At 37.8% G+C, this 25,765-nt stretch overlaps 1 protein-coding gene across 30 annotated transcripts in view; it reads right to left on the bottom strand.

Annotated features, from left to right (window-relative positions):
• eya4 (EYA transcriptional coactivator and phosphatase 4) overlaps positions 1 to 18,207 on the bottom strand; it is a 49,285-nt gene extending 31,078 nt beyond the window's left edge. For 10 of the 30 annotated variants that reach the window (XM_079589119.1, XM_079589099.1, XM_079589121.1 and 7 more), the window contains exons 1-4: positions 17,991 to 18,207; positions 16,349 to 17,144; positions 11,370 to 11,525; positions 10,853 to 10,969 (exon numbers count right to left, since the gene is read on the bottom strand). The gene's annotated coding sequence lies outside the window, so the exon portion shown is untranslated. Of the gene's footprint in view, positions 1 to 3,525; positions 3,954 to 10,852; positions 10,970 to 11,369; positions 11,526 to 16,348; positions 17,145 to 17,990 lie in introns of those variants that run through there. The other 20 variants (XM_079589105.1, XM_079589113.1, XM_079589126.1 and 17 more) reach the window with 8 other exon arrangements.
• Between the last annotated feature and the right edge of the window lie 7,558 nt (positions 18,208 to 25,765).

Below are 25,765 nucleotides of genomic sequence, written 5' to 3'. Positions count from 1 at the left end.
AAGACATTGAAAGCATCGGGATCAGGAGAATAGGTTTATTTTCTGTCCTGGAGCAGGTACCAGACCAGTGGTTCACAAACCATGAGAGATGAAGTTTGTCTAAAAGTCTCTAGAACAAAAAACTGTTAAAAAAAATATGGTAACATTGAAATTAACTGATTTGATTAAAAATATTATTGTATTATTAATTACAATAGTGAAACTTACTACGCAAGATTACACTAACAGAAGTTATTTTAAAGTTCACAGTTCAGGTAGAAATAGCTTCAATGGAACACATTTTCTTAATGGGTAATGCAACAAGAAAGGGTTTATATATATTAACCAAATAAAATCTTGACTTTAGGGGCAGAGGCATCATGCATATATTTATTTATGAATTTACTCTGACAGTCTTGTCTCACTTAATACCCTAAAGGTACTATTAGACTATTTAGTGTGTGTGTGTATATATATGTATATGTGTGTGTGTGTGTGTGTTTTTGTTGTTGTTTTTTAGCTGAAAGGGGGCCAATTGTTCTAAAGCCAACAGAACATTGTATTTTTCTTAATACACCATTTATGAGTTTACTGGACAAAGTGGGTACATGATGAAATTTTTTTTTTTAAGTAAATGATCTGAGAAACGTGCAACTCAATTGAACTGCCCAAATGTACAAAAAAAAATTAATTTGTGATTTCTGACAAAGCATTAGACCTGTTGCGACCAAAAAAAAAATTACAATATTTTTACTTTTTTCAAGATCCTGAGGGGTCAGCTGGAAGGGTCATGATGCTTCTGTTTAGGAATATATATGGCAGCATATATATAGATTACAGTGACCTATAAGATCAATGAATGTAAATGGGAAGTCTCCACTAGCTTCTGTATACAAGCTTGTGTGTGTGTGTGTGTGTGTGTGTGTGTGTGTGTGTGTGTGTGTGTGTGTGTGTGTGTGTGTGTGTGTGTGTGTGTGTGTGTGTGTGTTATAAGAGAGAGAAAGAGAGTTGAAGGACAGCTTGAAGAGCAGATCATTTGAATCTTTCATTTGCTTGGTGAAGCTGTGTTCTGAAATTCTAGCCTTTAATACTCAGGCGGGGGAATGAGCTGAGCAGCATTGATTTTTACTGTTATCACTCAGTGCCCTCTGAGCCTACTGTCCTCACACACACACACACACACGCGCGCGCGTACACACACACACCATGTAATAGCGAGGAGCTGGTATTTATTTGCCTTCTGTCAACACATATTTTCAAATCAAAAGCCACTTTATGCAACAGTCCCAGATCACACATTTGATTTAGTCAAATAAAAAACTAAACATAAAGACAACAGTCTAAGAATTGTAAACGGTCCTATTAGAGCAGACCATTACGTCTCATAATAACAAAGAGCGCCAGCGCGCTTTACTGTTATTGTCATGAAAGCACGCGGAGCGTTTAGTGGCGCGGCATTCATGCGCGCTACTCGACACAGCCGCGGCACGAGCGCAGGAAAGCCAAATACTCCAAAGCTTTCGTTTTCCTCCCTTTAAATCATCAGAGCTCACTCCACTGTCAAAACACACCGTCAATTAATAAATAAACAAGCTGGAACAGGGACAGTTTTCATTTGAGCAAAATATTTTTTTATGAATATATTGGAGTGTAGATTCATATTTGTTGTTGTTATTATTATAACCGATTTCATTATTCAATTTATAGATAACCCTCATTTGTTTAACGACATTGCTTAAATTGTTCTCTTCTCCAACGTAAAAGCACACGTTAAAATTAAGTTTCCAGTTGGGAGAGTTTTTTTTATTGTTCAGAGAACCATCTGTTCTGGTGCTTTAAAAACCCCAGAGCGCAATATGCTGATCTATGTAATAATCAAGATCTCCAAAGATCCACATAGCTCAACTCAGAACCTTCCATAGCGAAAAACGGTTCTAATGTGCCACAAAGACAAACTAAAGAACCTTAATTTTCAGGTGTACTTTCCAATTTATGTTGACAAAATGTATGCATTATTTTACTAGTCACGTGCAGTTTAATCACTATACTGTTGTGAAATATAAAATGGCATCCAAGTGGACAGGTCTTAAAAAGCCATTTTTAACCATTCAGGGAGTGATATAACATCCAAACCTCAGTGATTAGCCTAGGTCCTACCTTTGACCCTTACCCATAATATGACTACCCTCTTATGTCATTGTGTTTTTTTTATATTAATGACAACATAGGGCTTGACGAAAGTATTGATGCATCCACCAAGTTTACATTACAGATGAAAATAAATTATTAATTTCTTATTTTAGAGAAAAAACATTGAGACTTTGTTTGAGGTTTGATAATTAGTCTACTAAGAGATCTACATGTGATCGAATCAAATACTGCTATTAGATAGACTACATCTAGAGCCCCTGTAATCTACTTAGAAAAAAGCGTTTCAAATATTGTCCCACCATTCAGTCCAAATGTGCATCGTAAATCCGTCAATCAAAGTGCCTTGCAATCTTTAAGAATAGCTCAAATGTTTAAATGCTTACAAGTCTTACGAGGTTTTCCCCCAATTTTTGAGGCCTGGAGATGGCCAAAGAGGAGGTCACTGGTGTTCTCTTATGTAATTGTTGGCTAGTACACTCCATCTTATTACCAGCCACCAGAGCGACCTGTGTGTTGTGAATTATTTCGTGTTAAGTGTGTAATCTAATCCGGGCTCCTTCTCCGGTATCGGCTCGAGCTGCTATCGACAGCGCGAGAAAGCGACCAATGGCCAACGCGCAATGAAGCTGCTTCAGGGTCGGGATGATATTCTCATTTCCTCCGTATCAAATACAAACACAAACTCCACGTGCATGGGAAAACGGACATGGCGTGCGATATCCAAACGGACACGGGAATCACCCAAGAAACTCAGAAGGACTCTTTAAGGGAAAGTTACACAGTAGGCTAAATAAAAAAATGTGTCTAAATAACTGTTCAAAAGACATATGGGCTAATGACTGCACTTCATGCATGAAGTAAAAAAAATAAAAATCAACGATGCTTGACCAAATAACTCGAAATTTGAAACAGAAAAATCTAATACGTGTAATCGTGTTTAGTGAACAAAGGCATCATTGTCCTAACAACATGTTTGTTTCCCACCCATTTAACGCGTCACAATTTCTAATTTCTGGTCTACTTTTCAGTTTCAAATCGATTTTCTTTATAAGTAAAAAGAAAAAAAAATCAAAAACTAGCACAACTTTTACTTTAATAATTTTCAGGCAGCAGTTAAACTTTCCATTTTGTGCGTAGAAATTTTTGAACAGTGATAATTTGTAGAATTATTTTATTAGTTTTTTATAGGTGGTTTAATGTGGAAAGCAGAAATTACTCTGAACTATAACCTTCTTTAATAAGAGCCCTAGATTTCACAGTCTCAGGCGCAGGCGCGAGCAGGTGCTCCAAACTGCTCATAAGCGTTGTAGCCTATGTCACATAAATATTTAGCAAAAAATTTATAGTTTCTGAATAGTGAGCTATTTTATGGTTCAAAATGGTTACTTTACTTACGCTTAGGAGTTGTGCGTTGCTACGATATCCAAACTCTCCGGAAAGTCCGTGCGCATTCAGTCTGTTGACATGCTCATCCAAAAATATTCAAGTGGTCTAGCTACGTGAAGCGCGAGGAACAGCTCGCGCCAGTCAGTGCACGCGCTGTCAGTGAAGCTCGCGGGGAAGTCCTCCCTAAGTTCATGAGAGCTGCACTGGCCGCACCGGAGCGGAACGCTCCAACCGACAGATCACCACTATAACCCAAACTCCGAGGAGCTCTGTCTTGCACTAGCCGTGTTTTCCCCTTTAATTTACGCTCCTAAAGTTAACGTGAGCACACGCGCACTCCGTGGTCTACTTCATTATTAAAGTTCTCTTGCAGCGGCGGGGCAAGAGCGCTCATTGATGCGCATGCGCGCAGCTGCCATGCGGGGTGCTGCTGTTGGCTCGCACCCAAGCCAGTAATGGGGCACAGCACAAGGGCCAGGATGAGGCTCTTATTAATAGTTTCGTCCGAGTGATCAGCTCAGTTTTATTTACCACAGCCACACAACAACAACCAAGTCAAACCCTTGTTTTGGGATCAGATTCACTCACACTTATGCAATCTTGCACTTGGACTTCCACTTCCACCCTAATGGACCAAGCAGCAAGAAAAGGGAGCTCCTCTAATTAACATTTATCAACACTTAGTCCAGCCAATCCACTAAAATAGCTCAGGTTTATTTAGGTTTATAAAACACGTCCTAACATAACGGCAGGAAAAGTCAGCTGAAGATCAGAGAGCAATGACAAAAATAAAATAAAAAAAAATGGGTGAAAATGTCAGAAGTTGCATGGAAGTTGTTGGGGCAAGTTAATTTTATAAGTAATGCCATACAATATTGCGTTTCTCCCTAAAAAAGTAACCAATTGCGTTAGTTACCTAGGCTGGGCTTGCTTGTTTGTATTTTTAACAAATATAGCCTATATATATATATATATATAGTTTAAAACTAGATTAAAGACGCATCTCTTTAGCCAAGCATTCACATGATGCATCTCATACCTTTTATACTACAGTTAAATCAGATCAAATGCATTCATATTATGAACAGCAGCTACGCTAATTATTTCCCATCTGCCTTTTTTTGTTATCTCGGGACGCCTGTCCCGAGATAACTCAAATAGAGTTCGTCAGCTCCAGTTATGTATCCAGCCTCTCATGGAGACTTCAGATGCCCCAACGCCTGTGATGAGACGACTCGACGCCTGTGAAGAGACGACCCAACGCCAGCAATATGTTATGCCCTAAATTTTATGATTAACTAACTGTATTTTGTGTGTATATTTTTGAAATGCATTTTCTGTAAAGCTGCTTTGAAACAATATGTATTGTGAAAAGCGCTATACAAATAAACTTGAATATATACTGCATGTATACGTACGACAATATGTACTAAAAACGGAAACGTTTTTTCCTTTGTGTTTTTCACGTACAGACGACAACGTTGTCAAAACTGTCCCCGTGTGCACTTTGCACGGATCCGCGAAACCGACTAAAACCACTGAATTATGGTGTCAGGCCAGTAGTTGGTGACATCACTTTGTAAAGAAACACTACGCAAGACGGAACATATAATACACATTCGCAGGATATCACAGTTTTCACAAATTCACGTTTTTGTAGTTTACATGGAGGTAAAGGTAGTTATCAAAAACGTGCACTTTTAGGCCCTGTTTACACGAGAACGCTCGTGGGTGAAAACTTAAAAATATTTGATCAGATGTGCCTTTCGTTTACACGGCGACTGCGTTTTTGGGGCTTAAAAACGCAAAAAAGTGAAACCACCCTCCAGAGTTGAAATCTTAAAAACGCTCCAACGTCGCATTCCCGTCTAAAGGGTAAAAACGCAAAAGTCTACTAGAGAGAGAAGTAGAAGGAAGGTTGTACGCAGGCGCGCGGACTTGGTGTTGTTGTGTGGCAGTGCTTCACATTGCCACCTAGCCGCCTGGAGTGCATACTACATCGAATTTCACACACTTTTGCGTCACCATATGCACGCAGACCCCACCCAAAAAACACTAGTCTAAACGCAGAATAAAAAGTTATAACGCAACGGCACTTTTGCGTTTTCTCTTCAGATCGTTTCCGTGTAAACATAGCCTCAATCCTGTTTCCAAAAGTAGATGTCATTGACTAAAACAATCTTTTGAAGTAAATTATGTTTTATGTATGAAATGTTTGTAAGACTAACTTATACTGTTATAACTTATACATAGGTATGAAATTACAGCTATTGGTAAAACATAAAATAAATTATACAATAAAAGGAATACACTCATGGTAATTACAGCTAAAAACATACCCCAACCTTAAAACAAACCCCTTTCATAAAATGTTAATTAACTGTAGAGTTCCATAATTAAAATACTTTAGAAACTGAGGAAAACAAACAGGATGACTTACGACGGTGACATTTTAGGGGGCGTAACTTGAGGTAAGGGGCATAGTTTGTAGGGCATAGTTTGTAGGACTATGGGACCAGATGGACACACTCGAACTGAATGACAAAAACGCATAAAAAGTTTTCTGTTTTAGTTGAAAACAGTGTTGTGTAAACGGCCCCTAGTCTAGAACTACAATAACCATCATATTTACACAGCGCCCACAACGCCTCTGCACTTACTCCCCATTTCTCTCAACATGGGGATAGGAGAGCTGTCAGTCAATGAGAAAACAAAGTAAGGTGTGTTACTTTTTTGAAAAAATAGCTAAATTTAAAAGTAATAAGTTACTTTACTTGTTACTTAAAAAAAAGTAATCTGATTACGACTATCAGAACTTGCACCATGTACGCCCACTCTTAACCACAAATCTGACTGGTAAGAAATGGCATAATGGCACAGTAGTCTCTGCAGATTTTGTACAAAAAAATAACTGACTGCAAGTAACTTAACAGCTTTTTTACCAGCTTACCTTTCACCTCAAGAATCTATTGTATGCATATGAGCAAATGCAATGAGGTAGAAAGACAAAAAGAGAGCAACATAAAGCAATAAAGCTCCACAATGAAGCAAGTCGCCGCTTAAATGTGCTCAGCGATTACTGCTATGTTAGCCAGACTCCTCCTCAAGCACTGAAAAATGATGCTCCTGAGGGCCACATTGGGCCATGTTTGACTGACACACTGTTACAGAAAGAAAACAAGAATTTCATGCTGTTGAGTGGAATGTAACTAGCAGGGGGCTGCTGTTGATCTGCAAGCTTAACTCCACATGCTGCATGAGAATTTGGCTCCATAAACATCAGGAAAGAAACAACATCGCACTCTCCCAAAACACCAGGGAGATGAACACACACCTCTGCTCATGTCATTTTAAAACCGCTTTATATTTAAGAGCCACTTGGTGAAATCGGAAGTCAATTCAAAGGAATTGGTCAATTCAAAGCTTCTAATTATAAGAAAAGAATTAAATCAGTCCAAAGGTCTTTAAGAGCAAGTGCGGGCAGGCCATACTTTTGGGCTAACATGCGCTCAGCGGGGTCTTATTTATAGACCTGTGCAAAACTTTTGGCTGCACACAGCACTGTGCTGACATGGTAGAACCAGAAGATGCCTGTCAAACAAAGAATAAAAATACACCGAGAGGGGCGCGAATGGGGTTGCATCTGGCATGCTGGCGTGAAGACGCACGGTTTATGCCCCCTCCCCCACAGCACGCACATAAGCCTATGTTGCCCACATATTGTGCAATAAGTGCATGAAAAACAATAAGCACTGCATGAAATCTTTACTGGCAGCCTCAGATATGTACTTTTTTTTTATCCAAAAATGAAAATTATGTAATCATTTACTCACCCTCACCCATTTACTCTCTCTCTTCTGCGGTTTAAAAAATATGATATTTTGAATGATGTTTCAGCTGTTATTCAAAAGTAACATGAAATTAATCTATACAACTTAATTGATATAAGTCTAAGACATTATCACTTCATATTGATACACAAATTCAAGCCTCTTCACTCTTCAACATTGATTTGTTTGTCAACTTCTTTTGTGTTCCACATGAAGAAAGAAAGCTTATGAGCTTGGAATGACATGAGGGTGAGTAAATGACCAAAATTTACATTTAGCAGACACTTTTATCCAAAGCAAATTACAAAATATGAATTGCTAAATAGTAAATTCAATATTAAATGTAAGCCTCCAGTTGTTGCACAGAGAGTAGCAGGTGAACATTTATTAAAGGCTCTATGGTGACTAACTTAGTATAATTAAATGTGACTGTTGTTTATCACCTCTAAAGGATTATTGGTGTTCTGTAAACACGCCGTCCGAGACTTATTTGTAAAGCGCCTTGTGTCTGTTATTCAAGTGTAATTGATGTTCTGTGGCTTGACCGTAAAGTATAACATGCACTAGTTCTCCTCTGCATTTTAAACAGTGATATATGCATCAATGACGGACTGTAATGAAAAGACATTATTTAATAGATTTCATTAGTAGTTCAAGTGCTGTAACCAAACTCCTGATAAGTGCAGAGCAGGGAGACAGGGGAGGACTGTGGTCACTGAGCCCCAGAGACAGGCTCCTTAAGCAGGCTAATGAACTCGGCCCGGCCGTGTGGGCTCTGATGGTTCCAGCAGCTGCCTGCTCGGGGAACAAAGGAAATATTTAACACCTCATAAATTCTGTTAATACCTGAAGAAAGGAGCCCAGAAAAAACGCTCATGATCCGAAGCACTTACAGGATGAATTCTGCGAGTCAGAAACAATCAACAGAGGCGGAGAGTGAAGAGGAGTGTGTGACAGAAATACTTTTGACATGTTTGTTATTTTAGAAATTGTCGCTGATGTAGACGTCTTGGTATTGGGTTCCATGTGTCTTTGGATGTAAGGCAGAGAGTGACGTTTCCCAATGGAAATTGTTTACGACATTTCCACATACAGTAGAATGCATATGCTTCTGTTTGACTCAGAACATTTATTTCTAAGTGAATGTCAGTTTGAAAAGAAGCCATCGTGTCTACGTACATGTGGGAGAGTGTGTATTTATGCGTTTGTGTAGACTCTGACTTCTGTTTTTTGCATTGAGAGTGGATACTCTGGGTCAAATCATAAATATTTGGAACTGACAGAGTAGAGTTTCATTTGCCAGGCTTTAAAGGGATAGTTCACTTTGAAATTAAATTTTGGTATGTTTTAGCTTACCTCAAGGGCATCCAAGATGTTGGTGTCTTTGTTTCCGCAGTAGTTTCAAATTTGATATTTTCAGGTCAAACCGTTCTTGTCTGTCAGTCATATAATGCAGGTCTATGGTCACCACCTCAAAGAGTCCAAATTAAACAGTTCCCCATCGTAAGTACACATCGATGGCCTAAGACACGAAACGAGCGGTTTGTGTGAGAAAACGAACAGTATTTATACACATGAATATATGTATTAGTCCGCAGACTAAGCCAGAACGCGCGCACACGTCACACACCAGGAAGTGCGCGCGCCCTCAGATCACTTGGACGTGGTTGTGTACAAGAGGTAAAAACCATATAAATACTGTTCGTTTTCTCACACAAACCCATTTTTATCGTGTCTTAGGCCATCAATGTGTACTTGCGATGGGGAATTGTGTAATTTTTACTTCTCTGTGCATGCTCTTTGAGTTGGTGACCATAGACCTGCATTATATGACTGACAGACAAGAACGGTTTGACCTAAAAATATCAAAATTTAAACTACTGCGGAGACAAAGACACCTACATCTTGGATGCCCTTGAGGTAAGCTAAAACATACCAACATTTAATTTCAAAGTGAACTATCCCTTTAAATCCCATTGAAGCAATACGTTGTTCATTAAAAAAGGTACTATTTCTTTTTTCTTTTTTCTTTTTCTTTTTTTTTTTTTGTATAGCGCTTTTCACAATACAGATTGTATCAAAGCAGCTTCACAGTATTAAATTAAAATAATAATAAAACGTCCATGTTTGGTAATGCTAATCAATAGTAATATTGATTGATTCATTAAATTGAATATCCCCAACTGAGCAAGCCAAAGGCAACAGTGGCAAGGAAACGAAAAACTCCATCAGGTGACCTAATGGTGACCGGTACTACAGGCAAACAAACAGCACAGAGACTTTAACATCTAAGAATATATCCAATTTGGTAACATCGACTAATAGGGCAAAAGGTCAAATCACTTACAGATTTTCACTGTCCTCCTCAAGCTAACAGAAGTGTGGAAATAAAATCTTTGCCAGCGATTAGACAAATTTTTACATGTGAGGTGAGTATGTGAGGTCTGGAGGTCACAACAGTGATGCATGATCTACAGTTGCACATAATCTGAGTTTAGAGGGCACATCATATCCGAATAGCGAGACAGAGAGAGAGAGACAGGGGAAGAAGAGCGACAGAGAGGAATTGTGTCTGTGTGTCTGTGTGCGTGTGTGTCCTGTCCAGCACCATTGTTATTTCATTAGGGTGTAGGATTACTTCCATTAACTCAGCATGTCGGCTGGACCTAAAGAACCTCTCTCTCTCTCTCTCTCTCTCTCTCATGGACACATGGACTTTCCATTAAAGTATCACAAGGCATGCTTAGTGCTAAATGAATAAAGGGCTTGACATACACCTTAAAGATGCATCAGGGCTCTAGACAAAAAAAAATGACAAGGGAGCCATTGACTGCATTAAGTTAGTTGTTCAGAATATGTGAACAACCAACTGTATGAAAGTAAAAAAAATCTGTAGAAAAATGGAAAAGGTACTGGTAATTTTCTGCCATGACATCCGTTAAGTTTATGGTCACTTCCTTCAAACGTAAAACAACACAATCCAATGCATAATTCAAAATACGGGTAAAACGAATACGAAACAAAAAATTTTAAACTAACAATGGAAAAATGGTTCAAGGATTATTGAGGGAGTCAGTTGTGAATTCTGAACCATTCACGGACTGTGCAAGTGTGATTCAAATTGCTAACACACAAGCGAGTTCTAATCGGTTTTGTGAATCATTTGGACTAAAGCGTTTAAAAGAACCGATTCATAAGAGTAATTTATTTGCCAATTGGACACTACAGCTTGCACTGTTAATTTTGACATGCATAAAACATTGATGTGCACTCTAACAAGATATATGACGAAACCACATATGGACGCACACAAATCTTGCCTGACTAACCAGACTTTAAATTGTCAAAAATGTTTATTTTTTGTTGCATTTGGGAACATTTTGTTTGCATTCTGGAGCCAATGTGGTCTTTTCAGCAGGGAAATTTTGTTGAATGGTTTTGAGTCAGACTGTGACTCAATGAGTAGTCAATATTGTACTGTATAATAAGGTGAATTAGTAACATACCTCCATGGCTCAGCAGCACTCCAGAGCATTACTTCATGCCAGACTGGATCCTGACTTATCATCTACGATTCGAAGAAACCTTCAGCCTACGTGGAATTACACTGGCAATCCATGTCTCTGGAAAGGTAGCAGAAAGGTTATATACCAAAGCATGATGTCTTCATTATGAACTGGTATGTTTGTGTAGGTGGACAAGAAATTATCTGACATAACCAACATCTGTACTGCCATTTTAATGACTGTTAGAGTATGAATGCATTCCACTATATTAGTCTGGTCAATTGAACAAAACCACATCTTTGTCTGCCAATAGAGCCCCATGAGTTTGTGTCTGACTACTGAGCAGTTTTCTGGTGACTGAAGTCAGCGCGTGCATGTCCTCAGAGTATATACAAATTAGTGGGATACCACAATTTAAAGTTTATGAGCAGTCATGGCGAAGAGCTAAAAAACTGAAAGTGAATTAGATGATTTGTTAACCAATGAGTCATGATCAGACACAGTGAACCCATCTTACCCACAAGCCCCAAAATGACGTGGATACAGTGGAATGCACGCAACTCCCAGCATGCTTTGAGACTGCAGCCCTGGCTTCGACGACCTGGCAACAATGGCCATCTCCAAGGATAATATACGACTGGCCAGTCTCAAACGCCGCCTCTCTCTGGAATCCCTGATAGAATACACACACACACACACACACACACACACACACACACACACACACACACACACACACACACACACACACACACACACACACACACACACACACACACACACACACACACACCACACACACACCACACACCACACACCACACACACTGTTCTTCTGTCCAAGATCTGCAAGTAAAAACGTGCTCAATGTTTTCATTGCTAATGAGTGCTTGAGGGGAAATAAACACTAAGGGTTATATTAGCAAGAAGATGATCAGAAAATAACTGCATGAAAGAGTGAGAAAATGGAGTGGTTCACATGTTTCTATTTTCCATTAGAGGCACATTCCTTCAACATGCCTTAATAATCCAACTAATTAGCCTTCTGAGCTTTAATTATAAACTTCCAGCACTAATATCAACAGAAATGTTTTCATTTTGATTCTAGGTGTGGTATATCTCCAATGCTAATGACCTCATGTTTGAAAGGTCCACAATTAACTCTCAACTTCAGAGTTCAGTGCTGGCAGTGACAGAGAACAGGTCTGCCCGACCAGCTCAGAAAAAAAACACATTTCATACCAATGACCTGCACCTGCAAGCATAACCGTAAAAATTTTGTGAAATGTCACTGTGAAATTAAATTGACAATTACGGGCCCTGTGAGAGTCTTGAGACACCAAATTAAGACAAACGCAGAGGCCTCAATAAATCAGTCTGACTAAAATGTACAAGCACACTGATTGCACAAATTTTGGATTCAGCTTTATACCATGATCAGCTTTTGTATGTTTTACAGCCTTTTTTTGCTTTACAGAGTGGGAAACTGTGAATCATGATTATATATAACAATAAGTATAAGCAGCATAAAATAGTGCTTTGATTAAACAACACAGCAAAACATTTTTTGTTAATTAAAAACTTGATGTTTTATGTTCACTCACTCCCTTGGCAAAGGGTTTATACAAACCCACCTTTCCTTTTTTATTCTTTTTTTTTTTTTTTTTTTTTTTTACAAGGCAGTTAAACTTGTCCAAAATGACAGTAACCTAGCTCTTCTTCAGAATTACTCTGACATGTTTCCTTCTAGAACTTCACATACTGTACATAAGTCAAGACAGCCAAGAGGGACATTGTGCAATTTCTCTTTGAGATCTTTTTTTTGTTTTTGTTTTTTTGGAGTGGGTGGGGGTTGCATTTGTAACTATTTATTCAGCAAGACAGTATTATAGAGAGATGATAAAAAAATGACGGGGTGACAGTCTAATTGGGATTGATACACAAACTGAGCCAGAATCAAACTCATGACTCACACTCCAAGAAAACGGCTGTAACTTTGGTGAGATCTTTGAAGCACTTTAAACCATATCAGATTATACCCATTTATCGAGCATGCATTGAAAATGCCTCTCAAATGTCACTTTCTAATTATACCTCTCTTCTCCTCAACTCAAGCCTGTTTAATACAGTTGCTGTAATGCCCCCAAAATAATGTGTAATTCTTCGAGCTAAAAATGTGTAACTTGCATAGGAACATCATTGAAAGAGGTGCATTTACCTTCTAAACAGCCCATTTTATATTTCTGATGACTCTTCATTGCACAAACATGCATATGAAACAACCATTAGATCTTAAGTGTACTCATCCTCAAATGGTTCTTAAATATCCTTTCCATTTATTACACCCAAACTCCTAAGTCTCTATAAAAATATATCTTAATAGTCAAAATTAAATATTCAGAATTCTATACATTTATTCACATAAGCTTTTGCCAAGAGTACCATTGATGCAAGAAAAAAATCACATCAAAACAGAATTAATTTGTTCTGAGCTCTGAAGTATCACTGCATAGGCTTATGAGCACACAGCCGTGTTTTTGGACACTGTAATTTGGATCACTGGTTATGTCTTTGATGATGGCTCTGTTAGATAGTACTCATTATTAAACAAAGATCTGTAACTCTCTTTGACTGACCTAGTGTTTAACTAGTCACAGTCTACCAACCAACCCTGCTGCACTTTGACACCTGAATTCATTTCCTGAGTTGCATGTTTGTGTGTATGGAAGAGTAAGAGAAACAAAGATCAAGAGACAAAAAAAAACAGACTATAAAACAGAGGACATCAACCCTTTAATTTACGATGACATTATGATTTAAACAAAGGGAAGGTTTTCCTGGGAGGGTTGGAATCTGCTAATTTACCATTTCAAATATAAAAACCCATACTGCCCTCTCCCTGACTTGCACACATATATCTAAACATGCATACATCCACAAAACCAATCCCCCCAGCAATGGCGCCAGTAGTGACACACAAACCAGAGAGGGAGTCAGTCTGTCATCGGTAGATACAGAGGAGCAGACCGCTGGACAAACACTTTTGTTGTATTTGACAATGTTTTGATTGATTACATTAACTATAAACTAGTTCATTTGAAACAGCTCTTTTTTTTAATGATTCGGTTCAACCAATTTGAAAAGCGTTTTGCACTCAACTGTAAGAAAACTTTAGAAAAATCTTTTTAGGATCGAACCTAATTAACACTGCATCAAAATAAATATTTAACTAACATTTATTTTACTACCGAAAAGCCATAAATGCAGCATGGCCAGCAAAAATGTAGGCCTAACATTTAACCATATTTTGCTTCAAAATACAAAATAATATCGATTGTTACTCAAAATGGGGTAACTTTGGACATTAATAAATACAATCACAAAGACAAATAAAACATCTTAAAGCTTTTGAAGGAGAACATTATTACTGTTTTATAGTAGAAGCAAAACTGTAGTAACTGTGGTGAAAACTATAGTTGGTTGCCATGGAAATTTTGTCATTTTTAAGTGGGAGACTTAAGGGAACACTTGAGTGATTACTAATGAATCAGTGAATCATTTTTTGATCCAGTTCACTAAAACAAAAAACAAAATGATTCACTATAATACATTTTACTTCCAATTACTGCCAAATACCAGTAATAACATTCAGATTGATGAGGGAGTGCAAAGCTTGATTGAAATCCATAATTATTTCTGCAATTCTGCTTGGTGTCACACTTCCCTTTTATTGTAACAAAACTGAGATGCCATACAAATTATAAGACATTTTCTGAAGAGACAGGGTCGATTTAAATGTTAAACAGATTTAATTTAGGCTTTTATTCACATATAAACATTAATCAACGCATAAGTTGTGGTAAACAGAAGCTCAAGCATGTTTACTTGACGTGCAAAACCAATGAGGTTCCTTTTTCGTGTTACGCAACACATTTGAGCAGGTTCAATTGGGCTTCTGTTTATGTTCGCTGATCAATATTTTTATGTGAATAAAAGCCTAAATTCAATCTGTTCATCATATAAATCGATCGTATCTCTTCAGAAAATTTGGACTAAACCACTCTATTCATATTAATTAGTTTTACGATCTCTTAATGAATCGTCAAAGTTGCATAGACTCTCAGTGTCAATGGATGAAAAGAAATCTCTCAGATTTCATCAAAAAGATCTTCATTTGTGTTTCAAAGATGAACAAAAGTCTTTGAGTAAATGATGACAGAATTTTCATTTACGTGAATTAACCCTTTAAGCTCAAGATAAAAAAATAAAATAAAAAAAACAGGTAATGATCCAAAGGCCACTGTGATGGTCAAGTGTGCTAATAATGACAGGGTTAGCTGTTTTAACCCCAGAGAGGCAATCGATGCACAGGCTCATATTTCAAGTAATGCCCTCACTTCTTTAACTAGGCTGCAACTGAACAAGTGTGACCTGAACCTGGCTGACAAGGACCAATCCATATCCTTGATTCAGGGGGTCATGGCTAATGCTATCATGGGAGTGCTAATGATTTTTTCATTAGCTAATAGAAGCTCCTGTTCCTTTTATGCGTGTGAGTCTGTGAGTGAGAGAGAGTAAAAAACTGAGTATGTTTTATTATTATTAAACTTAATAAAGATTTGTTAGTGTCATTGAGTGTCACGCAGTAAGTAGAATGCAAACATGAAAATTATGTCATCATTTAGTCACTTTCATGTCCTTCCAAACCTGTATGACTTTCTTCTGCAAAACACAAAAAAATATGTATTTTGAAGAACGCTGGGAGTCTGAACAACATTGGAACATTAAATATATATTTATAAGTGCTATTTATATACACAATGAGATTAAACAGATTCCGTTTAGAGTACTTTGGATGTTGGTCACAAAAATCCAGGTTGAAGTGGACAAAGATGAGTTTTACTGATTTGATAACGTATTACTTACTTAATGTGGTCTTAAGAAAATGCTGTCATCATTTACTCACCCTCAAGTTGTTTTAAACCTGTATGAGTTTCTTTGTTCTGCTGAACAAAGATTAGAACATTGTTCTAATGTTCGTAACCAAACAGTTGTTGGGCCCCTATTGACTTCCATAGTACTTTTCCCCATACTCGACCATATTCTTCAAAACATCTTCTTTTGTGTTCAGCAGAACAAAGAAACTCATACAGGTTTGGACAGTGTTTCTGCAGGGTTTAGTCAGTCAAATTTAAGCCTTTTATGACCTTTTTATGACCATTATGATTTAAATTTATGACCTACACGAATTACGAAAAATAACTTTTTTATAATCTAAAGCTATGATGTTTTTGTGCAGCCTCTTATTATGTGCTGCAAACTGCACAGAATCCGTCTAAGTAATGTTACACCTGATGCACTGTCCTCCAACACGCCCAAAAAAAAAACCTGTGATCCCAGGCACAAACAATGCACATACACACACATCATGCACTCATTCATACAGCAGTTCAAAATGATTAACTTGTTTTACCTCTTTTTGCCCTCGTGGAATTACCTCTCTCTCTTTCAGTCTCTGTTAATGCATTCTTTTATGTCATCTCGAGTTTCCTGGATTCTGCCATCGCCGTGGTAACCCCTCCCTCCTCTGGTCCCTCAGGTCCAGCCGGATGGGATGCTTTTGTGTAGCTGCCACATTTTTGGGGTAAAATGATCCCGTCCCCTTCACCCACACACACATACACACTGACACAGTCTGAGTATTTGTACAAACTTGGCATCACTTCAAAATTTAGGATTTAAAAAAGCATAGAGCGAGACAGAGAGAGAGAAAGAGAGAGAAATAACCTCCTGCTCACAAATACTTCAGGCATCTGACCACAAATTCATTCACTTAAATATAATAAATCATTACTTATATTCATACGACCATGCTTGTACCATCTGTGGTGCAGGTCATCATGGCCCTGACTACCTCAACAGCTGCTAAGCACACTCACCGGTAAGGACAGGGACACCAGGTGTGTGAGACACAATGTATGCCTCCGTTTATAAAAGATGTGTGTCTGTTTCTTTTTCTCCTCTTCAAATGATATCGCTATAATCTCAGAAACCTCATTGTTCAAATATTGTGTTTCAGCAGCACATTTATTTCTGATTGTGCAAATTTGTTTTTGTGCCTCTTTAAGAATGTAGGTGTGTTTGTGCGCACATTTGTGAGCGTCTCTGGGGGGTCATACCGTAATCCTCCAGTGTCTCTGCCGAATGCAGGTCCCTGAACGTCTCTAGTTTCTTAGTAAATGATCTGATTAAAAAAAGGTCTTTTCAGCCTGGAACGTCCCAAAAACAGACAGCTTCAGAGAAAAGAAAAGAACAGAAACAAAGGGAAAGAGTGAGTGAAATGAAGACTTGGAAATGGGACAGAAAAAGCCATACCAACGCCTGAAGCTAGAAACCACCAGACAATGGTAACATGTCTGCAAATAACATACACCCACAAATTTAATGTTTTACGTAAACAGGTAGTTAACATTTTTATATATATAAAATAAAGTGTTAATGCCATGGGGTTACGTGTTATTATATATTCAAGTTATTTAAGTTTAAGTAATATTCAGACATAAACAGTAGCGCGCCAAGAGTCATTGTGAAGAGATATTTTTAAAATATGAAAAATATTTCCCATTACAATTCATATTGGTGATGTGTTTTAGTTCCAAACTAGGATGCATCTGATATGGCACTTAATTACAGTTCCTGGCCAATAACTCTCAGTATTGATTTGAAACAGGAGACTTGCCTGAGTTGTGATCTTTTTCTACTGAGGCACCATGGGAAATTGAGTTTAATTGATGAGATGGCAGATGGCATCACTTTACAGTTAATCAGGATAATATTTTAAAAGTAACTGACTATTGTGCACTGTTATAGTAAAAGGACTGCTGAAAAAAATCTAGATAACAAATATTAAAAGAAAAGAGTTAAAGGTAGAGTAGGCCATTTTCGGAGCAGCTAGCAATAGCAAGCTAGCTTTTAAAGCATAAGATCCATAGACAGTAACTTATATAAGATAAGATGCCACCCTCCCAACAGAGCGTCTCCAAAGCCACTCCTCCTCCAAAACACACGAATGTGTGCTTTAGGGAACAAACAAACATTACAATAATAATGAACATATAAACAACTTCAAGAGTACTGACCTGTATCACCTGACTGCTGCAGATTCATGTCGGTGTTGATCGTTGAAACGCATACATTTAAGTCACAAACTGCTCAAAGTCAACTATAACGTCACTAGATTCAATCTCTTCCAAATTATGGTAGTTATGGCGAGAATGCTGAACCTGTTTTAGTTCAGGAGGAACTGTAAAAGGTGCCTGCTGTTTTGGTTGCGAATTGGTGACTGACATCCGTCTCTGAATAGCATGAGAGGCACTGATGACATGTGATGTCTGCCTGAGCTAGGCGAACAGGCAGGATTTAGGATATAAGACTGATGTGATTTCGGACCGAATGCAATGATTGGACGAGCATTTTATGGTCCTTACACCCAATATATACAATATACATATAAATACTTTTAGACCACTAAACTAGTGATGCTATCAGGATGTTAAGAGACATTCAACCAGCATAACAAAAAAAAGTTTCTGTAACAAATCACCTAACGTTACCCTGCCTTCAAATAATTTAGTCAACCTCACCAATTTACTAGTTGTTTGGTGGATAGTCGAGACATATTTGACATGTACATATATCCTTTTTTTTATTTTTTATGTTTTAATTTAATACGACGTGACGTGACTAATAGGCCCATTTATGCCAGCTGCCAATTTTTAACATGGCCAATTTACCTCTCACAGATTTCACTAGGCCTACACATCTCCAATGTCAATGAACAGGCAAAGGGCATTAAGTGGACCTACTTTAATCCATACAAATTAGACGAAAAGTCTCCATAATCCCGAATTAATGAAACCGTCGCGTCCTCGTGCTGTCAGCGCAACGCTTGACGGTTTTTGGCGGCAAGCGCGTGCACTGGCGTGGCGTGGATTACGTGAGATGTGCCAGAAAGCTATGGGGGCACGAGGCTCGTTCCCGCGTCCAACCATTGGCTGTGACGACCGGCTGCTCGACGGGTGTAACTCGAGCCCGCGGCCGCCCGTCAGTCAGAAATAAAAAATCATTTGTCCGCAGCGGGCGCGCGGCTTGATTAAATATTAATAGCGGGAGGGAGACTGTTATCCGGTGTCGCGTGAAAAATGATCCTTGGCCGCTCCGGAAGGGCATCGTGGCCTCACGGGTGTACAAACGGAGACGCAGTGAAAGAACAAAGTATGAATACTTGAAGCACTCACTCGAGGAACGAATAGTTAGTAATCTCGCATCATTTTCATTGTGTACAAATATCAATACTACATCCAAGTATAGCATACTAACCCAACAAAGTATACTTTGAATATATGTAATGTAGGCCTATAAACAGTTATTAAACTGATTATTATGTGATTGACTAATCAGGGTTATGTCTCTCATTTATCCAGGTAACTTTACAGAAAAGGATCAGAGAGTCCAGCTGAGTTTATTTTTCACACTGCTTTTGAAAGGATTTCTAATTATCTCGCTCTTTTTCTCTTCCCCTTACCTCACCTCACTTCCCCTCTTCCTCTTCTTCGATCTGTCTCTCTATTGTCCTCCTTCCTGTCTGTCTGTCTCTCTCACTCTGTCTGTCTGTCGCTCTTTCTCCCTCAGTCTCGATTTGACCTTCACCATCTGCTTTGAATGAGAGCACTGTTCACTTTTGTTTAAAGGAACGCTAAAATCAGACATTCTCCCTGTCTCAGCCCAAACACAGTCTTATTACAGCGTTCATTGCTGGAGAGGGGGAACCTCACCCGCTCCCAATTATATTCAGAATTCCCCTCTCTTACACACACACACACACACTCACACACACATTTGCATGCTTATGCAGAGTACTTCCAAACACATGCCGTCTTGACGCTTCGTGCACACGTATAAACACAGAGCACATGGTTGGGGACACCCTGGAATATCACAGAGGTGGGAGACGTGAATGATTCCAGTCTTTAGGTTGGGAATTCCAGCTTTAATTGGATCCGTGTGGCTATCAGGGTTGCTTATAGCAGTACACCGTCACATACACCCACAGCTGAGCTTCAGTTAAAGAAAAGTGGGTGTAGAAGCAGCATTGGTTGTTGTAGTTAGGGAAGAGATGGCTAAAAGCTTTACAAACATTGATAGAGGGACTGAACAGAGAGAAATGTAAAAGGAGAAACAGTCATGCAGGAGTTAAGGAATATTCTGGGTTTAAAAAAACAACCTCCTAGCTACTGTGAAGCATCTTACAATGGAAGTGAATGTGGTAATCCGTAATTGTTAGTCGTTTCTTGCCTATTGTGATGTATATCTGAGTGAAACGGCTCCTCGAACAAGAAATAAATGTAGGCCGGGACTTGATTTTGTCCATCGGGAATTGATTGAATCATTGTTGTTTACTATTGCTGTGATGTCATGTGAGTGACAGGTTGTCCTGCCCTCACTCCATCGAAAACACATCATGAGAGAATAAAAGAGATGTTTGCTGAAAGAAAGAGGGAAAGTTATTTCGATTAAAGATTATGAGGCCACATGAATTCAAAAACAAAATAATGATGTGCACAGGTAAATCATTTATAATAAATACTGCAATAAAAAAGAAGAACTGTCAATTTTGTTTTAAAAAACAATATATTAATGATTTAAGAGTGATAAAATCATTAAAAACCTTTTTTTTTTTTTTTATGTGTAAATATCCAAGCACAAAAACATTTTTTCAAAGGCACGCTTAAAAAAGCTACATAAACTTTGGTTTCACAGACAGGGCTTAGATTAAGCCAGTATTAGTCCTTAGTTCAATTAGGGCATAATAGCCTAAACGTGCCTTAGAAAATTATTTCTGGTGTGCATCTTGAGACAAAACAATGACACTGACATATTTTAAGATATATCAGTGCCAGTTGCTTTCAGTTAAAACGCTCAAACATGCATTTTATTGGACTAGGTTTAAGCCTTGTCTGTGAAACCGGGGTAATATGACCTAATTTAATCCTGGCTTAATCTAAGCCCCGTCTATGAAACAAGGCCATGAAACAGGAAAGCAAGAATTAGTGTAGCTGCTGTTCATAACATTTCAGGCAAAAGATGATTGTGTGCATTTGGTACCATTTCATCATTTAATGTTGGTACAAGATTATGAGAAGCATTATGTGAATGCTTGGCTACAGAGGTGACTTTAATCTAGATTTAAACAGATACAATGTTTACAATAACAACTTTACGGCTCAAATAATACACAAGTTTTAACAGAAGAATTAATGTAAGCAATTTTGTAAAATTATAAGCGTCACATTTCTGCTTTTAAATCATCTAAAAATGGAGCCCATTCACTATCATTGTAAGAGCCTCAGCATAACTTCATTTATTTTTAGAGAAAACAAGTAATTATTTTTGTGGTAATCAACATTATGCCACAAATCTGAGCTTGACTTGTAATGAACCCGTAATATTACTTGAAAAATCATATCTTACATTTACAAACACCTGCTTATTCTCAAAAGACAGGATTCACAGTGAATTACTCTTCTACCGCACCGCTCAATCAGTAATCACCCCCACCTGGACAAACATCTCACACCCTGTACACACGCACACGGTCGTGTTCCAGTCACATTTACCTTGTGTGCCACTTATTCGCTGCACTTTCATCAGGGCAAAGTTTACAAGACTTTGCTGTGACCCACCCCTGACCGCACACTTATCCAAATGAGTCAAAACACAGACATATTCACTTCAATTTAAAATGCACTTCTAATGAAATACTTATGAGATGAAGGTCAGTCTTTGTGTGTTTTTAATGTGCAGTGGACTGGGTTGAATTTAAAGCTCTTCAGTCTGTGCATATGGTGGGGGCAGTTGAGAAGCTGGTCAATTTCACTCAAATGAAAGTAGTTTAGCCTTGATTCACCAGGAACACACACACACACACATTACCAACACACATATACAGACACAGCTGTGCATGGGACTAAGTTTGGGGGGACTTGATTCTCTTGTTGTTTTGGAGTGTGATTTTACAGATTTAATTTAGTTCGAGTGTGTTTTTCTATTGCTGAAATTATTCATTTAATAGCATAGATAGTTAGATGATGGTGATGCACGCTTGCCATGGAAAGCCTCTGGCAGAATTTTATATGGAAAGAAGTAAAATAAATAAGAGATCATACCGTAGTTGCCTCTCTGATGTCTTACTGCCACCCAGTGGCCATTCAAGACACATTCATGCACTCATGCATAGTTCAATGTGTTGTGAAGAACTGTATTATAGCTCCCCCTGCAGAACATGTTCGCTACTTCAAGGACCTGCAGTTTAACTACTGCACATCTGTAGCATCTACAGGTGAAACTCGAAAAATTAGAATATAGTGCAAAAGTTCATTTATTTCAGTAATTCAACTTAAAAGGTGAAACTAATATAGGCTATTATATAGACTCATTACATGCAAAGTGAGTTCAAGCCTTTATTTGTTATCATTTTGATGATTATGGCTTACAGCTTATGAATATTGTGAAAAGGTATCTGATCAAGGTATTTGATGAAGCCATAATCATCAAAATTATAACAAATAAAGGTTTGAAATGTCTCACTTTGCATGTAAAGAGTCTAAATAATATATTAGTTTTTTACCTTTTAAGTTGAATTATAAATTAACTTTTGCACGATATTCACATTTTTTGAGTTTCACCTGTAAGTGTATATGATTTATTTAATACTTTCATTTTTTAATACATTTTTTAACTTATTATTATTAAAATACACGTTAAGAATGAGAAAATACGATTAACGTTTCTGGGGGAAAATATAATATAATTTAGCACTGAAATAACTTGGTATTGAATTTATTTTGATAACATTTTCACTCAGAAATTGCTAGTAAATTTCACAAATAATTAAAAAGCAGCAAGTAGCACATTGAGTTAAACATGAATTCTGAAGAAGAAATACTGAAATAATACTTTCTTGTAAAATATAGGCTACTCCAAATCTTTGTAAAAAAATAAATAAAAATAAGGTGTATTTTATATAAAAAAATATGATCCCAAATCGTTTAAACCTATAGCCTTTGTTAACAGCAGTGTTATTTTTTATCCCTATCAAACACCACTAACTTTAAAGATAATTGTTGTTTTTTAAATCACAGTTTTATTATAATTTTTTGTTGTTGTCATATCATCATTTATAGATGCATAGAACAATAATTTATGTAATTTTCTACTTGATTTTATGAGTTTTCAAAAAGAGAAAATCAACACCATGGAGGTTGTCAGTTTGGCAGCACTTTGGATTTATTAATCAACAATTAATAATTCACAATTAATCTTTTTATTTTTTTTAAACTTTTCTGTTTTAGTGGGTTTTTTTTTTTTTTAAGTATAGGCTACTATATAGGCTATAGGCTTCTCTTTGAATCAGCATCTGTAAAACAAAATCATTGTAAGTATTTGTGCCTTCCTTACTCTGCATGTGCACTTGGTCCTATATAATCCAGCTTGCAAAATGAATGCATATTTCTGCAGTGTTGTTGTTTTTCACGTCTCTGATGTAACCTAACCTACAGTAGCGAGACTGATTGAGCTCTTCAGTCGCTGTTCAGTGTCTAGGTGCTGAAATCTATTGTGTCATCATGATTGATGCATGCAGTCTCTGTAAGACACAATCGCTCACAAAGGGGCATTCTAAAAGTTCTTGGTCATTTAGTTTCTGTATTGTTTTATCTAGTGTGGTATCAAGTCGTTAAGCTACTAGAAAAAAACTATTAAAGGAACGGAGTTTTGAGTGAAGGGTGACATAACAGATCAGATACAATCCAGACACGAGCAGTTTAACATTAGCTCCTTTAAACCAACGTCTAATGCTCATCATAAAATGTAGCTGACACACACGCACTCTTATCTAGTTTTTAGAGTATGCGCATCTAAACCACATGCCAATGTTCCCTCTCAAGAGACTTTAGGATCTCTATAAAAGAGAGGTTTGGGCAGCCGTCCAACAAAACAATTAGCCATATTCTCGCAGCACATGGGAAACCAGGGTCCACTTTATCTTTCTAATGACCGAGCCTCCCGGGCTCCTCCTCCTCCTCCCGCTGCCGGGCAGAGCGCAGCTGACCCGGGCACTGTTCAGTGTTCTCTGCGGTGGTCCTGCGCTGATGGAGCGACTGGACTTATCCGTGATGATATATATACGACGAACGTGCGCTTCGCACAGGAAATAAGGGGAGCTCCTTTAAATAAAAATAAAAAGACGTTCTTTTGGTTTTCAGGTGATGACATAAAAAGAAGACGAATAAGGAGAGAAAGAATTGTGTCTTATTCTCTTATAGGTGTGGAGAGCATGCAGCGTCCCGAGAAAAAGATGTCCCATAAAACTTAGAATGAGATATAAATATATTTTTTACATCCTCTGTAGTGCTTCTAAACGTTTTTAATGAAAATATCACTTTTCTTGTTTCAGCAGATTGAGACAATTATATAAAAGAACGCTCTAAAATCAACAAAAGAAAACTGTAAGAATCACAATATCCGGTAGGCTAACACTTAAGTTTAGGGTCCAATTCTCACTATTAACTTGCTTATTAGCATTAGGCTACTAGGCTATATTGGCTGTTTATTTGGTAGGCCTACTTATAAAGCACATATTAATGCCTTATTCGGCATGACCTTATTCTACACTCCTAATCCCAATACCCAAACTTAACAACAGCCTACTTATTGTTAATGAGCAGTTATGAGTTTATTGAGGCAAAAGTCGTAGTTCGTTAATAGTGAGAATTGTATAATCTAAAGTGTGAGAAAAAATCTACAAGTTATGCTGTTGCGTTAATTTTTACAAACTGCATCTGTAATTGCCAATGTACGAATAATATTAAATGTAGCTAGGTTATTCACTTCAGCGTAGTTCAAAAGCCAAAGAGAATATAATTTCGTATTGTTCCCTAATGGGTTTTTAGATCATATATATATTTTAAAATAAAGCCTGTGACTAACACAACTTAAAGAGACTTTGTTGCTTTGTTCTACAACATAAATTACAGTCATTTTTAAAAATGTATTTTTTGAATGTTTAAGCTTATTTCGGGCTAAATAATCACAAGTGAGTTTATGTTCATGAAGAATTGCAACTTAAGTTTGTGTGTGTGTGTGCGTGCGTGCGTGCGTGCGTGCGTGTGTGTGTGTGTTACAATCATAATCCACCATCCAAAAAACCCATAGGAAATTTGGGAGGGAACCCAGATTAGCCTTGGAGGCAGGTCAACAAATTGGTGCAATGACAGCTCTATTTAAATAATAGTTTGTACGTTAATATTCTGGGTCAGCCTTTAAAATATGCTCAAGTAAATCCAAACACTGAGCGTCAAAACTTAACGAATGAAATAAAATAAAAAAGGCTAAAGAAGGCCTATAACTAAATAGGCTGTGGCAGTTAAAGTAACCGAAACATGACATTTAAGAACTCTTACACTGTAAGTAGGAAAGTATTTCTATAATCATATTTCATTTTAAGACTTATCAAAAGATTTCACAATGTCTAGAGCTGCTTTATTGCCCTGTGTGTGTGTGTGTGTGTGTGTGTGTGTGTGTGTGTGTGTGTGTGTGTGTGTGTGCTTAAGCCTCCCTCGCTCTCAGTCTCGCACAGATCACCCCTCAGACTCTCCTTACAATAACAGCGCGTGATGGATGGTGGCGGCGAGCTTGTTATTGTCTTGCGCCATCAAACCGTTTTGTCTCACCGCGCGGATTTCTGTAATTCTGCGAGAACAGTGATGACTAGTTTAATGTGGAATACAGTTATAAGCGCGGGGGCAGTGTTTTTCTAAGCTTTAAGGCCGCGGCGTGCCTGTGACATCGGACGTCC

This window comes from Phoxinus phoxinus (assembly GCF_949152265.1).
Source record: "Phoxinus phoxinus genome assembly, chromosome: 18".
In the NCBI taxonomy this organism is placed as follows: Eukaryota; Metazoa; Chordata; class Actinopteri; order Cypriniformes; family Leuciscidae; genus Phoxinus; species Phoxinus phoxinus.
The sequence above is the reverse complement of the archived record's forward strand: the minus strand, read 5'-3'. Positions and strand labels throughout refer to the sequence as shown.